Here is a 20,000-nt window from a genome sequence, read left to right as displayed (position 1 = left end):
AAGCAGGGGTCTTCAACGTTTTCAGGCCAAGGACCCCTTAGTTGAGATAGAGATGAAGTAGGGACTCCCACAACCTTATCATAGATTCCATATAGTTTCATTGTTTGACAGCACGATCATCAGTGTATTTTGGATTCATGTCAATTTGTGTATTAGTCTGCTCTTTTTCCCCTCTACACCAAACCTCTTTGCCAAAAATAGGCGATCTACAAGCTCACAACGCCTCGCGCTGCGAGGCGTTGTGAGCTTGTAGATCTGTGAATTTTGGCTACAATTCTCAGGATATGGACACTAGGGTTCAAGTGGTTAATATAAAAAGGATTGGAAGATTTGGAGGACCCCCTGTAGAAACTCTGAGGACCCCCTAGGGGTCCCGGACCCCCTGTTGAAGACCCCTGTACTAAAGGGACTAAATGAATGCAGGTAGTGAGCTATAGCTAACGATAGTGAGCTATAGGAAACAAAAGTATAATGAATTATATATATATTTTTTTTTGCCACAGCTTTTTGACAAGATTCCGCATCCATTGTGTGTCGTCTTGCCCCAAAATGTTGCCCCGGGGTCCTGCACCTCTAGTTGCTGGAACATCATAATCCCTCCTGATCTCCACCAGAGAGCAGATCCCCAACATCAGAGCTTCCAGGCCTCATTAATGCCACCTCACTTCTCCCAAATCCTACTGTGTGAAGCAGGCAACCCAGATGAAGATGAATGTGTGGAAGTGTGGGACAGTGTCTGCCACGGTGTGTCTTTGTATGTACGCTCTGTGTGTGTGTGCGTGCGTGCGTGCGTGCGTGCGTGCGTGCGTGCGTGCGTGCGTGCGTGCGTGCGTGCGTGCGTGCGTGCGTGCGCGTGTGTGCATGCATGCGTGTGTGTCACCTCGCCATGCATGCCAGGGAAGAATAATGAGAGAACAGCGTGGAGAGATCTGTCACTGCTCTGTCGCTTAATATTTTCTCCTCACTTTCTTCTCGTTATTTCTTCCTCCCTTTTCTAGTACTCTCTCTCTCTCTCTCTCGTTCATTTTCCACTCTATGTCACCGCCTTTCAGACGCCTTCTCTGATATGGCGGCGGAATCTTCAGCACCCGTTTTTATAAGCACTTTCAAACTGGCGTTCCTATTTTGGGTATGTCACTATACATTTTTCTAACATTTTTAAACATTTTCGGATTCTGTCCCGATCTACAAGCTCTCAATATGTGTCATCGCGGTGCACTGTGAGCTTGTATATTGACTATTTTTATCGCCACGTTACACCGTTGTACGACAGAAACACATTTACCCCTGATCGGTGTCGACTGTCCAGCTCAGAGCAGAGTAGATTGCAGTGGCTGTGTCTGCTTCCTCTCCTCTCAATTTGCTGCTGGTTGAAGGCTGCAGATGCAGAGAGATGGAGAAAGGATGAGAAGAGAGAGAGAGAGGGGATGGCTAAGACGGAGAGGGAGGTGCGGAGGAGGAGGAGGAAGTGGAGGAAGAGGAGGAGATAGTACAATAGTTAGATAAGCAGCTGGACTGGAACTCTGTCTTGTCACCGCCGCGCCGGTGTAAATTGAAAAACTAGTGAGATTGCAATCATCGCCGGGGCCTCTTACTACAGCCGATGCAGATTTCACCCGTGATTGTGTGTGTGAGTGTGTGAGGGGGTGCACACACATGCACACACACACACACACACACACACACACACACACACACACACACACACACGTGCGTGTGCGTATAAACGCGTGTCACGCAATGTTGTTATATCAGTCTTGTCTCACACATATCCATTCTATCTTCACACTCTGTTTAAAAATGCATGTAAAGCAGTGTCACTGATGCACCATGGGAACGGAGAAGAAGTGAGCGTCTTCGCCTTGTATTGCAGACATCTTTACCGATTCTGCAGTGCTGGGACTTTCAGTGTTACAGTCAGACTTTAACTGTTACTAAATGTCTGCAGGGCAGAGGAAGGCCTCCTTCCTGGCAAATTGCTCCACAATGTTTAACTCGGCCTGTATGCCTTAAGTGATTTCACACACAAACACGCACACACACTCGAGCGTGCATGTCCCCTCATCAAGGCGTATTAGTCCTCCACCTTTGATGAGCAACTCAATTATTTCAATTAAACAGTCACCTGTCAGTCAAACAGCTCCAGGTGATGTTCTACAATGAAGTTGAACCCAAATCCGTCTACCAGTGGAATTCACAGCAATCAACCTCTTAACGTGAGTGGTTCTGCTAGCGAGAGACGTGGGAGCCTCAATCCCCCAGCTTCCCCCATGTGCACCGATAGACGCCACCTCCTGTATCTGGCTGTCTCTGCCCTCATTCCCTACTCACTCCCTCCCCGTACCGCCCCACTTTAATTAGCTGAGGATTAAATTAAAAGCTATATGTTGGCGTTAATTGATTTATCTTGAGAGAGGGTCTATAATTACAGGTTCTCAATGGAGAGATCTTTGCCGTGTCGCTAGGAGCTTTGCCTTGCCTTTTGTGTGTGTGCGTTTGTGTGCGCGTGCGTGCATGCATTGTGTGTGTGTTAGCGTAATCACCGGTGTAGGAATAATAAGCATTGTTTGAGCCACTTTGAGGTTAGCGGGCAGGCGCCACTCGATGAGCGCAGGAATAAAAGACGATGCAAATAGATGTCGCCTCGCCATAATGAAACTCAATTACAGCTTTATTAGAAGATGTAATTGCTTTGTTAAAGTGGCTCAATTTGTCCTTGTGCATCGTTTGCGCTAGGCATTATACAATGCACAATGCTCATCCACTCTTGACCTATGTAATATTTGACACCTCCTCCTTCAGTTATTATTGTGTAAGCAGAGAGACACAGCTACATTGCGTATATCGCGGGTCGTGTGAGATTTTCAGGGAAATACTATTGAGAGAACTTAATGGCATTGTATGAGTGCATTCTCCCAGTGCACACAATATAATGCACAGCCAAGCATGCACGCATGTCACAATGTATGGGGTTGAAGTGGTTAATGTATGTTTTGTAATAATAATACAAATCTACAAAGTAACTAGTAACTCAAGTTTTCAAATAAATGTAGTGGAGTAAAAGTAAAATATTTGGATCCGAGATGTTAGTAAAAGTATTGGAAATACTCAAGTAAAGTACAAATACCTCAATTGTACAGAAGTACAGCACTCAAGTAAAAGTACTTACCGGTACTTTAGTTACTTTACACCACTGGACAAGGCGGGTGAATGGTGGATAGCCACTCCCCTCCTATGGGACTATATTTTAACAAAACGCACATCATGGTGATTGAAACAAGACTTTAAACTAGCGACAGGAACCATGAATTATTTATGACATTGTTTATTAAGTGTAAAGTTCGGCAAAAATGCATTCACTCCAAAGGAGAACATGTGTTTTTTTGGTACCAGCAGGGGGGAAAACCACGAAACTAGCGGCCATTCGTAGGAACTTGTACTTCCGTGTTTGTTTCATCTTAATTCTGTGCAACTATCCCCCTGACCATGGACGGATTAACCCCTGCGAGGGCCCCTGGCCAATATTTTTTTAGGGCCCCCCACCCTCCATCATAACCCCCCCCCCCCCCCCCCCCCCCTCCCGATGCACACTACCCAGCTCGTATTTTAAGCCATGATTATCATCTGTGGGCCAAGAAAGCACCTGTAGACAACAGAGCAGGGGCCCACACATTAGATTTGTAATTAATGTATACATTTAATTTTAGTAAATTGTCAATGACCACGCGGCCCAGTTCCCCCAAGGGCCCCTGAGAGCCAAGGGCCCCTGGCAACGGCCCCACCGGCCCAATGGTTAATACAGCCCTGCCCCTGACGCACACACACACACACACACACACCACGTGCACACACACACACACACACACACACACACACACACACACACACACACACACACACACACACACACACACATACACACACACACAGATTTCACAGGCTCCCACAAACACGCATCAATGCACTTACGGTATAATTAAAATGTTTTAGAGCTACACTAGGCCGCAGCCCGTTGGTAGCGATGTCCATTGGGAATGCATGCCTCTCCGCTTATGCAATATCCATTGTACCTGTCTGTACCTATCTCTTATGTCTGACTGTGGTTCTTTTATGCCCATATATGGACATCCATACTGTATATGGATGGAGATCCAACCATATATGAGGATTTGACGATTTTTATATTTGCAGGAGAACCGCCATGAATCCGACCGGCTTCACACCGGGCAACACACTCCTGCGTGTCCTTGGCGATACACGCGCCAAGTTTGAGGTCGATCGGTTGGATGGTTCTCGAGATTCATGAAGGACAGATACACGAACACACACACGCACGCGTGCGCGCACACAAACACACACACACACACACACACATTCCCAGGTTCCACAGGTCAGCTGCACAGGTGCAATGCATTTTATTGTTAATTGTGGCACGTTTACTAACATGCCAAGTTTAGCTGCACTTCAACAACCATTCCAGGCTGCCATATCCAGCCCAAGAAACCGTAGAAACAGGGGGAAAAAATAAAATGTACTTCTTAAAATAAATGTATCATGCCTGTTGCTAAGGTATGGCAACATGACTGGTGTCTTGCGCGCATGCAAGACACCAGTCATGTTGCCATACCTTAGCAACAGGCATGATACATTTTTTGGAGCTGTGTGAAGCACAGGCTCCCTATACGTGGCCGTGTGGGTCTGTCTGTCTGTCTGTGTGTCTGTCTGTCTGTGTGTCTGTATGTAGCCTGAACTTCCTAAACTTCGGCACGCCACTAGTCCCACAGTTTTGCCACCACACACTCGCGCCATATGTCAAATCGAACGGCTTACTCGGGAATCGTGGGCTATTACTTTTCTAAGAGAAAGGTTCTATAGTTTAATTGATATTAATTTATTAGTGAATTAATTTTCCCCATTGACTTATAATGGGAATCGCAAAAACTCACATTCAATTATTTGTCTCTCGCAAACCATAGGGGCTAGAGTTTCAAGACTTGGAGAGGAGGTTCATAATGATTTCAAGGATTAAATAAAAAATAATTGTGTCATTTGGCCGCATGGTGGCGCCATAACACCCCACTTTACGTTTTGGCCTGTAACTCTTGAACCGTAGGTCGGAAAATTAAAAATATTTTTTCCCTGGATTCCTTGGGTCATGACGCATCTCCCCATATAGGCCACGCCCATTTGCGCCATGATAGATTTTCCGCCATCTTGAATTTTCTCCAAAACACACTTTTTGCTCCTTTTCCTACATATTTTCTTCAAATGTCACAAAAATCGGTACACATGATCCACACACACACACACACACACACACACACACACAGCTCCACTTCACGCGGGTGTGATTTTTTTAACTGACGCCACTGTAGAAGTACACAGTAATGGACCTGCAGTCCATAAACCTTCCTTCCTTCCTTCCTTCCTTCCTCCCTCCCTCCCTCCCTCCCCTCCTTCCCTCTGGTCCAGTGTGTGCATTCTAATGAGAGCCAGTGGACTAGAGCGAGAGCTGTGTGTCTGTGAGCTGTAATACTGCAGGCTGGCTGGCTGGCTGGCTGGCATCAGGCCTGGAGTACAATGAGTCCACTGGGGGTTATTGTCTGGCACTGGTCAATCAGCCCCAGATCTCGCGCGCGCGCACACACACACACACACACACACACACACACACACACACACACACACACACACACACACACACACACACACACACACACACACACACACACACACACACACACACACGCCTATGATGAAGCCTTGCTTCATCATACAAGACTGTTGCACAAGACTAGTGAAAATAGCAGATCTACAAGCACACAACACGTGCTTGTAGATTTTCACCATTTTAAATAATTTTTAAGATGATAAATACAGCTACGCCTCACAGCTATAAGGTCCTGGGTTCCATTCCCGCCAGGGGACGCTGTGGGCACTGGGGGCGTGTTCCTCCCTCTGTGACATCAGCACCCAGGTGGGGTTGGCGATAGGGCCTTCTGTGTGGAGTTTGCATGTTCTCCCCGTGGCTCCTAGGGTTGATACCCTCACAAAAACATGCAGTAATCCTGGTCTCAATAATGCCTCCCCCTGGCCAGCCGGGGCGCCTGATGGAGGGGAAAGGAACTGGTTGGAATAACGTGTTCCTTCCACGCGCTACGTCCAAACCATGCAGGGAAATCCCCACTATCAGGTGAAAAGAAGCAACTTGGACTCCTCATGCATGAGGTCAGTCCGTTGTCTCCCCAGGCGGGGCAGAGGGAGAGCAGAGTCCAGGATTACATAGGCAATTGGAACTGTGTGAAAATGGGTTACAAAATCGTGGGATAAAAATTATAGAGAAAATAAAAAGATGATAGAGGGGGGGGGGGGGGGTAGAGAGAGAGAGAGAGAGAGAGGGAGTGAGACTCAGTCTGTGAGGAAGAGGAAGAGGTGAATAGGGATGGGACGATACACAATATTATTGTTTATCGTGATATAAAAAAACACTCGATAATCGTATCGTAGAGATTTAATTTATCGTGATATCGTCCTCCGTCATGCACTAGGATCAATTCACCTTTTATTTGACGAGCTGCATATCCGGTACCACTAAAACCCACTAAAATTGGTAAAGGGTACTTGTTGTTCTCTATCAAATGTCTTTGACAAAAAATTGCCGATCTACAAGCTCACAACGCATCGTGTTGCGACGCGTTGTGAGCTTGTAGATCTGCTATTTTTTGGGCAAATGTTCCGCCCCAGGATAATAGATTTTGATTATCGCGATAATAACGTAAACGGCAATTTCTTTTGTCACAATAATCGTGATATGAAATGTTCATATCGTCCCATCCCTAGAGGTGAATGGAGAGAATGAGACATGGCTCATCTGCTTCTGGTTTCTGGCCGCTGAGAGATTTCAGGATTTCCTGGATCAGCCAACTGTGGAAGTGAATTTTTCCCCAGCTTGTCTTCCCCTCACTACCCCTCTTCTTTACTCTCTATCTCTCTCTCTCTTTGACTCCCCCCCCCCCTCTCTCTCTCTCTCCCCATCACTCCTGCTGTCTCTTACCTGTCAGTGAACAATGGATTACATTCCCATTTCTTTCTCCATGCTTGTGTGATATCAAATTATTCTTCCTTATCCTCCATCCATGGTACCTGTCTGTCTCTTTGGTATCTGTGTGTGCCTCCATTGTCGCCCTATTCCTCTTACTTTCATACATGGGCTTTAATGCTTTGTTCGGTGATGAGCACCCCCCCCCCCAAAAAAAAGAGAGAAAAAGAAAGAAGGTCCTGCCATCCTATAAAGGCAAGACACAGATAAGATATAGCACAGTGGTTTTAGCCTTACCGAATCAAACAAGGTCATGGTGGTTCAGATGTATTGTCCATGTCCAGCATGACAGTTTGCTACTATAGTAATTTATTTATTTATTTATTTTTTCTAAGATTTGTTTTGGGGCTTTTATGCCTTAATTGATAGGGCAGTAGACTGACAGGAAATGGGGGAGAGATGGGAGTGACACGCGGCAAAAACGTTGTCTGGATCGGGAATCGAACCGGCGATCAACTTTCCTTCTGCATCCTAAAATACATTTTGGCACTTTGGCTACAGTGTGTGCGGCCGGTTCTTTGTCTTTTAAAGACTATTAATGGGATCAACTTTGACCAAAAAATGCACAGACCTGGTTGGTTGTTTAAGGTGGCAAAAATATGGCCAAATGTGGCCATATTTTCCCAAATACGGAGATGACTGACGTCTGACATCATAGATGTTTCATGTCATAGACCACATGAGATTGACACAATATGTCCATATATGTGCATTCCCAGATATGGGCTTAATATTAATGACATCAGGGATCTCTTTTTTTTGGGACAAGGACGGAATTAATTTGCAAGTGTGACTTGCGTTGCGGTTGGTTGTTTAAGTTGGACAAAATGTGGCCAAAATGTGGCCATATTTTCCCAAATACGGATGAGCTGGGATGAGGTGTCACGCACTGTAACACATGGGCTAATATTGATGACATCAGAGATGTCCATACATGGGCATAAAAGGGACAAGAACGAAATTAATTTGCACACACTCACATCATTGTGTGAGGTCAGAACAGGTCAGCTATATCCCTCTGCTGAGCTGGGATGAGGTAGTCTAACCTAACACGGACATTCTATGGCCCTGACAGATCTCATCGGCTCCTCCGGCAAATGAAGAAGTGATCCGCAGTGGAAAAAGAGTGATAAATAATAGCAATTTTATAATGATAATGGATAAACCTAAACAAACCAGTTCACATGAATAATACTTCCGCCACATATATTTTATATACAATTAAAATGTTGTGAGCCACAGTTACCAGGGTGCTATCCCAGGCTTTTCTTTCTTGAAAAGTCTGGATCCCGAGGCTAGGGATTTCCTCCGGAACAGCCTGATCTCAACAATCAGCTCTGCATAAGGAGATTCCGAACGTTTTGCGCCGGTTTCGGAAAACCGCGAGTCGGGTCGGGTCGAGGCCCGGCACTGCACTCCGCGCCGCGGCGGGGAACGCGCGTGCCGAATCTGAAGCCCGTGGGAGGAACGATTCTCGAGATACGCGGATTACAGACAGACAGACACGCAGAGACTTCTCACATTTATAGATAGATATTAACAAAACCCTTTTGCTAGGGATTAGTGTTACAGCTATATTGTGAAGAGTGACCGACAGATGTCAGAAGAGTGACATACAGACATGAGCTGGAGGCTTTCATATAAGTAGCGACCCACGCTCGCAATAACTATTCTATACATAGTTATGGCTGAGTCTTGGTGACATAAGCGTGATGTCAGAGGTCCGTTCCCCCACCCGCCGGCTGATCCTCCCTTAAACCAATTTTAATATAGGGTACAATATCTCTCTCTCTCTCTCTCTCTCTGTGCATATATATATATATGTATTATCATACTCCATCCATCTTGCCGTCGACGGATGGACAGCAGATCTCTCAGCACGCTCCTCTATCTCCCATCCTGCGCTAAGTGACCCATGATTAATTGCACATTATTAACTTAACCGGGAATTGTTCTCCAGATACGTAGGCGTCGATAATGTCTGACTCCTCTTTTTTTAATAGGCCACTTCTGGCAGGACTCATAATGTGCCATTTGCCCCGATCCCTCCCTAATGTATTCCCCCGCTTTGTGAAAATCCCGCTAATTTGGGCGAGAATAGGCGGCGGAGCTGGCGGGTCGCGTGCCGCATGACTCTCACTATTGGTTAGTTAACCCATAGACACACGCCAGCGCCTTTTGGGAGGGATGGCAGACGCTGAGCTCAAAGTTAGGTCATGTGTGAAATCCTTGCTCTGCGATGCTCTTCAAGGAAGTGATATGGAAAGTTCAGGTTCAGTGGTAGTCTATACAGGTTCAGAGGAATGTGTTTAATTATTTCTTGGGTAGTAGTAGCTCCTGGACTGGGAGTATCGTCATACCCACAGGGCATTAAGTAAATGGCCAGAGGTGAACGGATCCAGGCACATGCATAATGTTAAAATGATTGTGTTTTGGCATTACATTAACTATATGGTTACAACTTTGGTTACTTTAGGTACAGTATGAGTTTCAAATTATTGTGTTTTTTTTGATTGATTGAATGAATATTTTATTAGGCAAAAATGGAGAACATTACAAGTATAGTCAATACAATAAAAAATGTAGTACAGTACAAGTACAGTTAAACACCCTGCCTAAAAGGAACATCCCAAATAAGTCCTTTTACGGTCTTGTTTACGTATGGGAGACAAGGTTAGAGACAATCTGGGAACCCATCGGCCAAAAAAAAATCACACTCGTGTGAACTGAGCGGTGGTGTGTGTGTGTGTGTGTGTGTGTGTGTGTGTGTGTGTGTGTGTGTGTGTGTGTGTGTGTGTGTGTGTGTGTGTGTGTGTGTGTGTGTGTGTGTGTGTGTGTGTGTGTGTGTGTGTGTGTGTGTGTGTGTGCAACAGCGCCCCTCCCTTAACATGTGTGGTCAGAAAAGGTTACTGCAGGAGTGCAGGCTACGGACACGGAGACAAACAGACAAACAGACAGACAGACAAACAGACAGACCCACACACACGGCCACGTATAGGAGCGTTGTGACCACCGCTCAAAAATCACACCCCTGTGAACTGAGCGGTGGTTTACCCACCTCATAGATCATGTGTACCGATTTTTGTGACATTTGAAGAAAATATGTAGGAAAAGGAGCAAAAAGTGTGTTTTGGAGAAAATTCAAGATGGCGGAAAATCTATCCTGGCGCAAATGGGCGTGGCCTATATGGGGAGATGCGTCTTGACCCAAGGAATCCAGGGAAAAATAATTTTAATTTTCCGATCTACGGTTCAAGAGTTACGGGGCAAAACGCAAAGTGGGCCGTTATAGCGCCACCATGAGGCCGAGTGATGTAATTATTTTTGGATTTATTCTTAAAATCATTATGAATCTCCTCTCCGAGGTTTGAAACTGTAGCTCCTATGGTTTACGAGAGAAAAATACTTGAAAGTGATTTCTTGCATTGTCCCATTATAAGTCAATGGGGACAATTACAGTATTTTCTGGACTATAAGGCGCACCTGACTATAAGGCACACTGTCAATGAATGGTCTATTTTCAAACTGTTTTCATATATAAGGCGCACCTGACTATAAGGCGCACATAATAGACGCTACCGTTGCGTTATGCATCAAACAGATGGAGCTGTGCTAAAGGGAATGTCAATGTCAATGAATGATCCATATATAAGGCGCACTGGACTATAAGGCGCACTGTAGTTTTTTGAGAAAATTAAAGGCTTTTAAGTGCGCCTCATAGTCCGGAAAATACGGTAAGCGTCGTTTTTTGCCGATTACGTCGGCATGGTAAGGCGGATCGGAACGAAAGGTAATAGCACACCATTCCCGGCCGAGCCGCACATTTTGATGTATATATTGCGCGAGTGGCGTAAATGGTGCGGCACTAGTTACGCGCCGAAGTTTAGGCTACATACAGACAGACACGGACGGACGGACGGACGGACGGAGACCCACACACACGGCCACGTATAGGAGCGTTGTGACCACCGCTCAAAAAGAGAAGAAAATTCATCTGGTCAAAGGGTTTTGTTAATACTTTTAATTGGCTCAATATTTATAAAACTCACAGACACTCTTAACCCGAAAACATAGAACATGGAAATATGGAGATTTCTGCACATTTTATGCCCATATATGGAGATCCATATTGATATGCCCATAATATGGACATATTGGTCGGATTGGCGGTTCTGGACAACAGCCTATCCTGAGAATGACTCGCTGGCGGGCACCTGACGTGGAAATCCTATAGCAGAATTGAAACTCTCAAAAGATCAGCAAACCTTGACTCAGAAACGACGTTAAAAGACAATAGAACACATTTCTTTACAGCGCTGTAACAGTCACACACCATGAACGTACGTCCTTCACCAACGACACGCAAGACAAGACTGCCTCCCTCTTCCTGATATAGCTTATAATTGGCTAAAACATTTGATATCCTCTACTAAGCTGTGTCAATGCTAAAACAAAGGCATACTCTTCTGCTAGCAGCTGTGTGACCTTCAACCTGTAGCTACTCCCTACATTCTAACCTTATCTACTACTTGTTCTCAGCGTTCAAACTCAATCTAGCAACACAAAGTATTCACTGTTCACAATATAACATATAATTCATGTCACACCACACACCCTCGGTCCATACCATGTGGTCAGTTTTATATACCGTTTATCTCCAAAATATCGAACGGCATTCAAATAAATGTTGCAAATAGCCACCTGGATCTATTAAATGCCTGGGGTCCAAATCGATTTTGCGTATTAAACCCCTGGGCTACTATTTGGAAACTATACGGCATTTGCACGACCATATACTGTATATGGGCATAACGGTCAAATCTGTGATGTCGAACCGGATGTCCATATATGTCTATAGCCCTATATGGGCATATATGGGAGTGTCGGGGCAGTGGTCCGCTGGCGGGCCCGCCGACCCAAGCCAATTAGGACGTTTTAATATAGGATAGGATTGATTGAATAGTTTATTAGCAGGTCGCATAGGAAAAAGCACAGGACAGTACAGTTCAGATACACGGTCTATTACGGATTTAAACCCAAGAAAGCACTATATAGTATATACTGTACCGGTATACACACATACGCACACACGCGCACACACACACACACACACACACACACACACACACACACACACACACACACACACACACACACACACAAGCGCACACCCACGCACACACACACACAGACCTTGCTTCTGTCACATGTATGAACCTCAGCAATGCAGTGGTGCAGCAAGCAAGACAGTATGGTGATGACGGTGTTCAGTCATTTGTTAGGAAGGGGCAGTGACTCACTCTCTCCATTAGAGCCACTATAACAGAGAGCTAGAGACCACTTCACAGTAGTATAAGCCACCTGTTTCCTCAGCGCTCTCTCCTTTCCTCTCTCTCTCTCTTACACACGTTTTGGCGCAGTATTTTGCAACACGCAGGTTAGTTCGATAGACTGTGTCATCATGTGACTGACGAACGTGGTACTCACAAGAAGAAGTACTCACACGTTTTACTTAATGAAGTATCAATACTCCAATCAGTGCAATATAGATATCCTCTGTTACAAGTAGAAGTCCTGCATTCAAAAAGTACTTGAGTAACTCTAACCGTAACATAAGTCGGCTATCAGCTGACTGGCCGCTGTATTCTTTGTGGTCTGTTCCAGTGCAACTTTCACTGAAGACAACACAAAGCGATCTGATCCGTCGCTGTTAGTTCTTGCAAGTTGTCTTGGTGTGTCAGGGCCTTAAAACCTCTGCCTACAAAATATACACAGTAGCATCTTGGAAAGAGGTAGCAATACATACATTGTCACTTCACTTGTTCTACACAGTATACTAAATAGCAAATACTGAGACAGTGCAGGGATGTGTAGTGCTTTATTTAAGCACACTACAGGTTTAGGGTCCCCTTTGGAAATCAGTCTACTAGGGAATGAAACAAGTCGGGAACAATGCAAGTAGTGAATGTACTGTAAGCCCCAACCGGTTATGCAATAAACGCCTATTCGAAAGACCCTCGAGTCCTTGTCGATGTGTGCACCGATTTTGAAGTCAGTCGGTCCCATATATGCGCATGACCATATACAACGGTCGTATCTGCGGTTATGGACAACCGGATATCCATATGGGCGTAATGGTGGGAACGGTGGTTCTGGACAGCTGCCTATCCAACCCACTTGAAGCCTGGCACAGCACTCTCTCGGGTTGTCGGCGACGTGCGCTCCGAGTTTGACGTGGGTCGGTCGGACAGACAGTTCCCGAGATATGTGAACTACAGACAGAGATTTCACACGATCTCCAAATCCACAATGCCTTGCATGGCGATGCACTGTGAGCTATGAGCTGTGTACTATATTCACCATTTTTGAAGGTCTTCGCCTCAAAGTCTTCAGTTCAGACAACAAAAGCAGCCATGGAAAAGGTTGAATGTTTGAGTAGACGTGCTGAGACATCTCTGTGTATGTGCACGTATGTGCACGTGTATGCACGTAGAATGCGAATATGTGACTGTGTGAGTGCCTGCGCGTTTGTGCACACCCACGTGTACGTCGTAGACACATGCACATAGACACGTGCCTATGCTTGTGTGTTCGTGCACATGCATATGTGTCCCACCTCTAAGGCCTGATGTGTGTTCTTAGAGGGCCAGGAGGTCAGTGAACCACCCTGCCCCCAATACCCCTACCCTCTCTCCCCATGACTGCTCCGTGAGCGGCAGCACCCAGCTCCATCACCCGCCACACCTCTGAGCACGCACCCACCAAATACAATTAGGCTGAGATATGGCCACTCTGCGGAGAGGCGGGGGGAAGGGGGGGGGGGGGGGGGGGGTCTAGTCGCAGAGAGATAAGGGAGGGTGGGCCGGGGGTTCGGTGGGGGGAGGAAAATGCATCACCTTGGCAAATATAACCACCGAGAGTCACACACTGCACGGCAGACTGCCGTTACAAATGCACACGTGTGCATGCGTGCGCACACCCGCGCACGCACACACACACACACATACACACAACACACAGCCGCCGCGGACAGTGCAAGATATGGTTTCCTCAGTGGCGTCAGTTCAGAAAAGGCTAAGGTATGGCAACATGACTGGTGTCTTGCACGCGCGCCTTCGCATGCGTGCAAGACACCAGTCATGTTGCCATACCTTACCAACAGGCATGATACATTTATTTTAGTTCATTACATTTTTTCCCCAGTTTCTACGGTTTCTTGGGCTGGATATGGCAGCCGGAACGGTTGTTCAAGTGCAGCTAAACTTGGCATAGGCTAAAGTAAACGTGCCACAATTAACAATAATGAATTTCACCTGTACCATTTTGTCAAGATGGGGAGAATACAAGTGTGGAGAATATAATACCTTGTTAAAGGGACCATTTTGTTAAATTTTGCATTTGTAGTTATTTTACTGTAATTTAACAACACAATAACCAGAACAGATAGACAAAGAGACATTCATGGATTTATATTTAAAAGTAACTTTCATGTTCACCCCTGGACCCAGGGTATGGCAGCTGCATACCCCTGCCATACCCAATTGACGCCCCTGGGCTTCCTCCTCCTCGCTGGAGTGAAACGGGGGGGGGGGCAATCCGGGAGGTTGGTTATCGGGGGTGGGTACGGTGGGAGGGTGGGGGAGGGACGCGGACGCGACGGCGGTATAGCGGTGCCAATTTCACGCCTCCACTGCTCCCTGCCTCATCCAGCTGCACACTGCTCTGTCTCCTCCTCCTCTCCTCTCCCCATCACCCCACCTCAGCCGACTACACCCACCCTCCATCCTTTCCTCCTGCCCTCCCTGCATCCATCTCTACCCCCACCCTCCCTTCCCCCATGGATGTAGCGGGTGGGAGTGTGACAGTGTGTTGGCATGGGGGGCGTGGGAGGGTGGCGTGGGGTGGGGGATCCATCTCCAAGATAACAACCCGTAAAGCATGCTGGAACTGCGACGGAAAAGAGTAAAATAAAATTAAATTTAATAATAAATAATAATAAAACAACGACTCAGCAGCAGCAGCATGAGAGGAACTGTGCCCCCCTTCCCTTCCTTTCCGCTTTCGTTCCTTTTCCTTTATTTCCTTCCTTCCTTCCCGCAGCCGCCTCCAAGATGGATGCCTCGGCACGCTGGCTTGCTACACGAGCAATACAAGGACAAAAAGAGGGCACGGGAGAGAGAGAGAGAGAGAGAGAGAGAGAGAGAGAGTGAGAGAGGTGGAAGGAAAAAAATACAGAAAAAAACACCCCGCGTCTCGATTTGCATTTGTAAAGGTAACATTTGTTTGTCGCGCGCGGGACAACCTCTCTTAACGACCCCGGCGCTGATTGAAGCAGGCTTTCTCCTAATTAAGCATTAATTACACAACAATAGGCGCGGCAATTAGGCGTGCGAAGACGCACGGCTGACATATTCCCACCTGGGCTAATGTCAACACGGCATTATTACCATCACCGCCTGCTGTGGTTATGGCTATCTAAACAGTCATAAACATGAGCACGGACATATTGTACCACTATGTCTTTAACGCCCTACAATATGTTGTCCCTCTCTGTCTCTCTCTGTCTCTCTCTGTCTTTTTTTGCTGGTGAAGACCAGCATATGGCACACGGCCACGGGTTGTTCCCAGGCATTAATTGGTGGTGCCGGTGGTATTTTCAAAGGGATGTGTGTGTGTGTGTGTGTGTGTGTGTGTGTGTGTGGGGGGGGGGGGGGGGGCATGGTGTTTACAGTCCTGCTGCTACGCAGGCTGGGGGTACATGGGTGCTGCTTTTGTTCACACTGCACCACACAGAGACAGGAGATAGACTCTGATACACACGCACATGCACGCACGCACGCACACACACACACACACACACACACACACACACACACACACACACACACACACACACACAGACAGAGACAGACACGTGCACGTAAATACGGAGAAGAGGCAGGTGCGTTTGTGTGAGTTAGTTTGTTTGTGTCCGTGCCCCCCATCCTCACACAACACACACCAACACCAGGAGCAGCAATGCGCGTGCACAAAACTGCGCACGCACGCACACACACACACACACACACACACACACACACACACACACACACACACACACACACACACACACACACACACACACACACAAACACACACAGAGGGGTGTCTTTATATGGAGGATTTGTTCAGCCAGACATGATATGAATGAACTCAGTCTTGTGTACAAACGGTACCTCATTTGGTGATATTTAGCAGACTGTAAGGAGCAACTGGTCAGACATGAAGGTGGTCAGCTGAAGTATTGCATGGTTTAAATGTGCTTCAATGCATTCCAGCTCCCAACTCCTCATATTTCGTAGGTTGGTCAGGTAGCTTTTGCATCCGATGCTGACAACAACGGATCATAACTGGTTCCCACCCTATAGATGTCATCATCATATCCTGAAGTTATGCGGGAACGCCCACTGAGTGGCAAAAAAAAAGACTTTCTGGCCTTGACAGCCCATACATCCATACAGAAAAGTCTTATCTGATTGCATTAAACAACATTAAACGACGTTAAACTCACTTTGCCACTCACTTTGCCACTCGATTTGCCATTCACTTTATGCATGCGCATACCCTCTATTGGCATGCAGTGGTGGAAAGTAACTACAGCAAATGTACTCAAAGTACTGCACTTAAGTACAGTACAATTTCGAAAATATTGCCCTTTTACTCTATACTACAATTAGGCTATATGAAAACTTTAGTTAGTGTGACACATTATTGTTCTAGGTCCGTTAATTCTTTGCCAGCAAAGTGAACTTGCTTTTTGTTAACCTTTGCACAACAGAAAAGTGAAGCTTTTGGTCAAGCTTCACTTGGCATCACAATATATATACCAGGTGGTAGTAGTCCAGGTGGTAGTAGTAGGAATTCCAATTCCAAAAAGAAAGGTCGAATAGCTAACATTTGTATTGACAATAGAAACAAAACAAGGGGGTTCAGGCCATCAGTGAAATTCTATAAATGACGATTTAGAATGGCTACATTTGGATTTATGAATACTGTATATTTTGATAAAATAATCAATAATTGAAAATATATCATGTTTTTTACTATAGATATTGTAGATACCAAACAATATTATTTTCCCAGGAAAGAGAAACATTGTCAAATGTCAACACTATATTGGGATATGTCTTTCCAAAAGTAACTACCCTTTCTTGGCTGATTTTGATTTTTTACAATTGCCAACTTCTACAAAATTAATTTTAAGATTTGACTTTGTTCCAGAACTGCTTTATTAGTTTTTCATTGTCTAATTTAACTATCTTGTGCTCTAACAGTGAACTGTTAAGCTTCCGGTAAGCCCTTCTGCTTGTAGTATTGGCATGGTGTAAAAAGTAATATAAATGGAGACTGTACATTATGATATTTCAACAGGGTTGTAATAAAATGTACTGATATCTTGTCAAAATTAAATCACGTTAATACCGTACTCGTTATACTCGGAATGCCTGTCTGCTCTAAGCCTTTTGCGCATCAATAGCAGAACAATTCTTGACGTCACTATTTTGTCTGCCAGACACTCATCTTTTTATTTATTGTTGATCTTGCTGCTCACTTCCGTTTCTCTTCTCCTGCTATGATTTTCTCAGGCTGAACAGCCAAACATAGAGCTCTAAACCCACTGACTGCCTTCGTCTGTTGGCAGTGCGGCAGTGGCTCAGGGGATAGAGTGGCCCGCTCGGGAATCGGAACGTTCCCAGTTCCTAAATCGGAACTCCCCTAGAGTTAGTGTCCAAGTGTCCTTAAGCAAGATACTGAACCTCTAATTTCTCCCAATGAGCAGGTTGATGCCTTGCATCGGTATATGAATGCGTGTGTCAATGGGTGCATGTATGTACAGTAAATTAATGCACACTCATGCTGCTATATAAAACGCATGTGCCATGGGGAATGGTCATGCTAAGTCCAGTGAATGGCGAACACCGAACATTAATGGCCGACTAACTTCAACCACGGCAAAAGCGATAGGATCGTCGGACGAAGATGCTTAAGGATGCTCAAGGCTTTTCGGACAACGTGGGCTTGGTGTGACAGGGCCTATAAGTTGATTGATATATTTAGTAATAGTAATCCGTTCTTCACTCTAATGCCAACTACCGTATAAATATAATCATCACCAGTTCCCCCTGTGTACTGTAGTCCTTATTGCTGTTAAAACTCCCAGTGTTGGTCTAAGGAGGGTGTAAACAACCACATGCCTCCTCCGGCATCACCGGCCACTTCTTTTCACCTGACAGCAAGGAGTTCCACTGGGAGAGTATAGCATTCACACAATCTCCCTCAGATTCTCTCTGCTGAAGAGGCACCCCGATCAAGGGCTGCATCTCAGGTCCTTATTCTGATCTGTAATATTCCTAAAAAGGTATCCACCTACGTCACACAGAAACGGGAAGTACGGGTCTGTTCCGCCCTCTTGCTATCGCCCTCTTGGGCTGAGCAGCATGACAAGTGATTACTCCGCCCTCCAGCTGACAATAGAACGCCCCTAAAAAGGAGCTGGCCTATCACCTGTGATGTTGTCATCAGAAATGGACTTCACACGACATCACACTTCAGAGACGTGAATCAAAACACCGTCCCGGTTCCAACAATGGACCAAGGGCGGATCGCTTGTTTTCAGTGTAGATGACTGAGGCGCGCCGTCTCAGGTGACCATGCGGCACGTGAGACACCGCCGAGCAAGCGGTAGCGAGCGAGTCGCCGTGTCGAGCGTGCCGATTTTCGGCACCTCCACGCGGAGGTCCAGGTGAACACAACAGAGCACTACCTACCTCCGGTTCAGCCAATCACAAGCTTCCGCGGGCGGGTCTTAACAGGGACCAGGACGGTGTTTTGATACACGCACTTCAGAGGAATTGACAACCCACCAAATATTTTTAATAATGAAGATAGCGCAACCTCATTGGATCCACTATAGTGCAACCTTGAACACAAACCTACAAATAGCCTCCTAAGTGGGTGCCGGCTCTGACGGAAAATCTCGTCAACGTCCTGTTTAAGGTCCCGCGAGAGTGTGTTTACTTGTACTAGAGTCCCGCGAGAGTGTGTTGCTGGGACAGATAAAGGGTGATAATAAAGTAGATTTTCTCCTTTTTTGCGTAGCTGAAAAAAGCCACTTTATTATGTCAATTGTGTTAATATTATGTGGCTTGTGAAGATTGGGTCCAATATTTAGTTCAGTGACCATGGAGCAAAATAATAGTTCAGAAGTTGTGTTCACATTAGCTCTCTCATTGTAATGAATAGACTCCAAACATGCTTCCGCCTCCTAAAAAGGTATCCACCTACGTCACGCAGAAGTGGGAAGTACGGGTCTGTCGCGCCCTCTTGCTATTGCCCTCTTGGGTCCCACTAACAAATGTTCATCCTTTCCTCTATGTTTCCTCAGTGGGAGGGACTAACATACTAAGGAAAGGGTGCAAGTGTAGGAAATGAGGATTTAATTTAATGACCTTAGACGCAGCCAAGGACATGATCCCTCACCGGCTTCCCACCAACATGGTGCCAACATGTTCGTTGAGTGTCTGGCCAAACCGGAGGCACCGCTGCTGGTTATCAAGCCTGGGACTCTGCCGTGGCGTTTTCACTTCTCTGCCAGCCAGACAAACTCCCGTCAAAGTGTTTTATTTAATTTATTATTTAAAGCAGGGGTCTTCAACAGGGGGTCTGGGAGCCCTTAGGGGTCCTCTGAATAACTACAGGGGGTCCTCCAAATCTTTGTGTGATAGAAACTTTTTTTTCTCCTTTTTTATATTAACCACTTGAACGCTAGTGTCCATATTGGGAGAACTTTAACCAAAAATAGCGGATCTACAAGCTCACAACGCCTCGCAGCGCGTTGTGAGCCAGACTAAGTACAGAGTGA

The sequence above is a fragment of the Nannobrachium achirus genome (assembly GCF_963921795.1).
Source record: "Nannobrachium achirus genome assembly, chromosome: 3".
In the NCBI taxonomy this organism is placed as follows: Eukaryota; Metazoa; Chordata; class Actinopteri; order Myctophiformes; family Myctophidae; genus Nannobrachium; species Nannobrachium achirus.
Note: the sequence above shows the minus strand (reverse complement) of the source record.